The sequence below is a fragment of the Hyperolius riggenbachi genome, chromosome 8 (assembly GCF_040937935.1).
Source record: "Hyperolius riggenbachi isolate aHypRig1 chromosome 8, aHypRig1.pri, whole genome shotgun sequence".
In the NCBI taxonomy this organism is placed as follows: Eukaryota; Metazoa; Chordata; class Amphibia; order Anura; family Hyperoliidae; genus Hyperolius; species Hyperolius riggenbachi.
Genome location: NC_090653.1, coordinates 33,849,412 through 33,855,635, shown reverse-complemented (window position 1 = coordinate 33,855,635; position 6,224 = coordinate 33,849,412).

The following is a 6,224-nucleotide window of genomic DNA, read 5'->3' as shown; positions in this document are numbered from 1 at the left end:
GTTAATTCTAGCTTGTTTGTTTCTCCATAAAAAATTGGGAGGTAGCTCTATTTAAATGCTGTATATCAGAATGTTTCAACAGTGGGGGAAGAACTTGCATAGGGTATAGTAATCTCCAAAACGTTACTATTTTGAACAGTGCTGCTCGACCCGATAAATTGATGAACAGATTGGACCAACTCTGCAGCTGGGCAGTGAGTTTATGGATGAGCGAAGTAATATTGAGATTGTATAAGGAGTGAGTTTCCTTCCCAATCTGAATTCCAAGGTAGTGATTTTAACCCCCAGGGAGTCAGCAGGAGGGGGTACTCCGCTATTTGAGAGGAACATCAACTCACTTTTGGATTTATTAACTCTAAACCTAATTCACCACCTATCTCCACAATCATTTGCATAATTTGTGGGACCTGTACCTCTGGATCATCTAGAAATAAGAGGATGTCGTCAGCGAAAAGAGTCTGGGTGGTCCTTACCACCTCAATTCCATTGGTATGCTTGTCTATCAACCTGGACAGGGGCTCTGGACAGAGCTAAATTAAATCAGAGTGGAGAGACAGGGTGCAACCTTGTCTGGTGCCCCTCTGTAGAGGGAACAGGTCAGATAAGAAACCAGGGGTGTAGATGTGGACTTTAGGGTTGCTATATATTAGCCTAAAAAGGTTGAGAAAGCGACCCATAAAGCCCATTCTGGTAAGAACTAGATCTAACCACTTCCTATTAACTTCATCAAAGGCTTAATGTGCATCTAAAAGGATAATAGCACTCTTTTTGTGTGTTAGAGGGTAAGCTCTAACCTGCTTCAATATTACTGGTGGCTTGTTGTATGTTTGTCAACGCAGACCTACCCCTCACAAACCCCACTTGATTAGGGTGGATGAGTTTAGGAGACAATCTATTGGCCATGAGTTTGGTCAGGATTTTGAGATCCTAGTTTATAAGAGAGATTAGACGCTAAGGTTCAGCAATTGTAGGGTCCTTATTTTTTTTTTATGTATCGACTTGACATATGTTTCATTACCAGGAATTAAGGGCAGGAATTGCTCGCCTGACAGGATCTTGTTATACACGCTAGTTAAGGTTGGGGATATTTCTGTTTGTAGGATCTTGTAGAACTCTGGAAAGAGCCCATTAGGGCCTTGAGCATTGTTGTTGGCCAGCCTTTTAATGACCGATATAATTTCAGGAGTAGAAATAGGGACATTTAAGGAGGTAATCTCTTCTAGATTAAGTTTCCGCAAGGGGGTGGCGTCTAGCCAACTATGTTATTCATCAAAGTTAGAGGTAGATGAGTATAGGTGTTTGAAGTAGGCAGTGAAGATGGTATTAATCTCTTTAGGATGATGTTTGAGTACTCCCAGTTTATCTTGAAGCACAGATATTGGCGAGGAGTCAAGACTACCCTTGGTTAGGTTGGAAAGAAGCCTACCTGCCTTAATACTATATTTAAAAAAGTGCAATTTCTTATAGGGTTGTGTTTAGATCTCTCGTAGCTTAAGCCATTTATCGGCTAAGGTTTTGGCTATGAACCAGTGTTCCCTAGAATGAGGGAAGGGAGCTTGTTTGTATGGAATATACGTTGTCTTACCAAATGTAATTGTTGAGAGTATTTCTTAGAGATTGTCTTTTTTTGGAACTGATGTAGGGTATAACTTGGCCTCTGAGGACTGCCTTGATGGTGTCCCAGGAAAGATGAGGAGTTGTTTTATAGGGGCATATTCTGTACGGTACTCCAGCCACCAAGAGTGCATCAATAGGTGGAATTCATTGTCACTATAAAGATAGGTAGGGAATCTCCATATGAAATCAGTACCTCTAGGGCACAGTTGTCGAACTCCAGCCCTCGAGGGCAAAGACCAGCACACATTTGTAGAACAGCTCAAATTCATTGATGAGACTTAATGTAACGATTGGGGAATTATTTCCGTGGTCAGCGCACAAGATGCGCGCTGACACTGCGGAAATCCTCCACAAGCGTATAAAAATGACAGAACCCAGCTTGGGTGCAATGCACCTGTAGAGAGAAAGTGAGCACAGAGACAGAATGTATGTGTGTCCACCAATCTAGTAGCCACCCGGCGACGGTGAACACACAACAGGGGAAACCAAGTGGGAACGCAATTGCAAGAGTGGCAATTGCCAATAGTGACACAAGACCGAGTAAGACAGAGCACGAGTGTAGCAAGAAAGACATAGCAAATAACAATGATCAGAACGCCAAGGAAAATAACAAGGTCGCGAAAAGCGCAACAGCGACAAAGCACACTAATGGCGCGGTCTCTGCACGAAAAGCGCAACAGAGACAAAGAACGCCAACCCTAATTAACCAATGTAACACGAAAACGAAAAGAGAACGCGAACGCTTGCTAAACAGTAACCTCACCGAGCCTACAGCAAGCGTTCGTTCCAGACAAGACAGACAGAAGGAGTAACCAGTAGCAACTGCAGCTCTGGCCTACACTCCCAGACAGTGTACAGAAGGAACCACCGCCACTACCGCTAGGGCGAATGCGATCCAGACAGACAGCCAGATGGGGCTACCAGTAGCAACCGCTGCTCTGGCTTGCACCCCTAAGGCAGAACACAGAAGGAACCAACGGCACTACCGCTAGGGCGAATGCGATCCAAACAGACAGAACGATTACCTGTCGACCGCCGCTGATGACAAGACAATCGCAACAGAGAGACAGTACAAGGCAAACAGATAATACTACCTGACAACGCTAGAAGGAATGCTAGGAGCACTCCCAAAATGTAACTACTCTAAGCTAGCAATAATAGCCTACTATGAGCAGAGGGCTGAGACTTCCAGGCAAGTTAGCAGGAACAAACCATCATGACCAGCAAGGAATTCTGGGAAGAAATGTTTTTATACTGCAAGCCATCAGAGGAAGCAGCTAAGCAATTTGCATGACAAGTGGATGCAAATCCCTCCCCAGAACAGCAGCTCAGCAAGTTGCAGAGTGAAGACAGGTCTCCTTTCCAGGGACCTGCAACGCTCAGAGCTACAAAATGGTCAAAAAGCTGTCTGCCTGTGCAGACAGCAGAGCAGATTATTACACTTAATCTGGAAAGGTGTGGTTCATCAGGTAGAACACAGTGTCCATCCTAAACTCAGGCATGGATTTGGCCCTTGAGGACTGGAGTTCTACACCTGTGCCCTAGGGGTTTGTTCGGATAGAGTAATCGATACATTCCTACACCTGTGCCCTAGGGGTTTGTTCGGATAGAGTAATCGATACAGGGGCGTGGTCAGATATAACAGGATCCTGTATATTGGCTGAATCTAGCCTATGGATTCTCTATCATAGAGAAGGAATGATGAAGCTGAGTGGGTTTGAGATTAAGAGGAGTAGGTCTAGGGTGTGTCATATTTCCGGTCCTCCAAAAAATTATATGCATTTTAATGGGAAAAAGAGCAAAAATACATTATTTTAGTTTAACCTATTCCAGTTTAAAAATAAAAAGCTCTACTGTAGATAAAAACCAAAAAAATGTTTCACTATTTATCACAAAAACTTAGATTATGTTCCTGTCACAATTTATGGTGAGGATATTTTATTCTGATATAATGCTGCATTGTGTATTTTTCACTGTGAACTGAGAAAGTAAAAGTATTTTTAACGGTAAATATCAATCTAATCGGCTCAGGAAACATATTTCTTTTCACCAATTAGTGCTACAGCAGATAGTGACGGAGATGTACACAGGTGCAAGCCCAACCGTGCTTCAGCTACAAGGCGGATATCTCTGTCTACATGGCTTAGATGAGGCTAATGTGTTTTTCAAAGTGGAACTCCAGTCCAAAGGTTTAGATTTGATCCACACTTAGGCCTTCTTTCACAGTGCAACATTAAAGTCGCACGTTAGAAAATTTTATAACGCAGACTAACACACAGCAATACAAAGTCTGTGCGACATTCACAGTGCACACGTTGCGTTGTGTGTAACGTGTAGCAATATTTAGAAAGTGCTGCATACTGTGCATTTAGCAATAAATCTGCTGCGTTATGTGTGTTGCACATGCTCAGTAAGGTTTTTCTTTGTTAAAAAAATGTAACGCATGCGCTGTTTTCGTTCCATCAGTATGCAACGAAAATGGTGCACCGAAAGACACATAACATAGTACAAAATAACGTCCAATTTTATAACCTACATGCGCTGCGTTAGGGGCACGTTGTGCGACTTTAACGTCGCATCAAACACATTGTCCCAATGTGAAAGAGGCCTAAGTCTTCTGACATTGAATGTAGTCAATGCAGACTCAAAACTGATCAGTTAAAGCCAGCAAATGGTTGTCTGTTTATACTGTCTTTTCATTTGCTGTATTTCCAAAATAAGTAAACCCAACCAGTTCAATTTTTTATTTCTTGTTTTTTTTTTGGGGGGGGGGGGGGGGGGGGGGGAGACGGGACAGAAGATTGCACTGATAATTGGGCACATAAGCTGCTCCTGAGTAGCAGCGGCTCCCTGGAGTTGTAACCACTCAATGCAGATATGATGTTGGCGTTAGTGGAATTGTGAACCAAGCTTTAATTTATTGCCCCCCCCCCACCCCCCCCCCCTTGGCGATATTCCCAAGTGAAGCTCGAGTGTAACTGCAGTTTGTAGTATTCCCGAGCTACACACATGGAGGACCCGCTAGGAGGGTCAGGTGCAGAGTGTGCACGTGGAGCTCTCGATCGCTCACCTCGCCAGTGTCCAGCGGCAATGGCTTGTCTTCCCCGTGTCCCTCCCAGGCTCCCCATCTCTATGCTTAGATTGCCGTCTTTCACGTGACAACAGAGCACAGTCTCAATATAGAGATAGAGCAACCCCACTTCCCCCGGAAGACAGGAGGAAGACTTGCAAAAAGCGGCCAGATCCAGGAGAGGTGAGTGATCTCAGGCTCCACTGTGCACAGGGAATGGGGGGAGCCCTGGTGACCTTTACTAAACAGGGGGGCACTGCCTATCTATATGGGGGGCACTTTCTGGCTACCTTAGCTGGGGGGAACACTGGCCTTGCTTCCTATAAAAGTGGGGGCACTCTCTACTTTTAGGCCCTTTCTGGCTATCTATAACTGGGGGAGAGGGGGGCATTCTCTGGCTACCCTAATCAAGAGCACACTCTGGCTGCTTTACAGTCTCTGGTTACTTTAACTGGGGGGCTCTCTGGCTGCCTATACTTAGTAAGTATTATTCTTTCCAGGGAATATATTTTTACCACTGTTAGGGTTGTTGCGAACCCTTGGGGTTCTGGTAATCCCATCACTGGTATCAAGGGGCGAGCAGCCCCAGGGCGTGGGGGTCTAAGCGAGCATGGGTCTTCACCAGCACACCCCTCAAGGGATGAATGGCCATCACCTCTAATGGGTGGACGGACTAGTTTGCTGCCTGGTGCTCACCAGGTCACGACCCCTAGGACCTACCACACCAGTGACGGAAATAACAGAGGGTACCTGGCGGGATATAGGGGATACTGGCAAAGTGGACTGTTAGGGCAAGTACCGACTAGCAGGACTGGACTGGCAGTACAGGAAGGCCAAACCAATAGGGGATCCCAGGAAGGAAACAGGCAGGGGAAATCCCAGGAAGGGAACTGGCTGTATGGTTTCCCAGGAAGCAGCGGACAGGCAGGGGGAAACCCGGGTAAGAAGCTGACAGCTAGGATCCCAGGAAGCGTACTGACTGACAGGGCAAGTCCCGGAGATACTGGCAGTCAGAGGGTAATCCCCTAGGAAGGGAGCTGACAGGCTAGGAACCCAGGAGGGAGAGGGCAGACTGGAGGAAACCCTGGGATGCTGCAGATAACTGGAGAGTTCCTGGAGGGAACTGGCAGGCAAGGGGAATCCACAGGAAGCTACAGGTGACTGGAGAATTCCTGGAGGGAACTAGCAGGCCAAGGGAAACCCAGGGATGGATGGATGAATGTATGGCAGACAGGAGTCTGACAGGGAGAGCAGGGATCCTGGTTAGGCTGCAGGCAAGTTAACAGGCAGACTAAATCAGGCAGGCAGGTGTAGCAACAAGCCAACATAAGCCAAAGGGGTGTCCTGGAAGGGAGATCCTGGTCGAGGGAAAGCCAACAGGGAGGAGATCCAGGGAAGGGGAAACAGTGAAGGAACAGCATGGCTGTGACCAGGGATGGCAACAGCATCCAAACAGTGAGAGTACTGGACTTGTATAGCCAGCCTCTCAAATAGTGACAGGTGCAGTACTGACTCTGGCACTGCACAAAAATGGAGC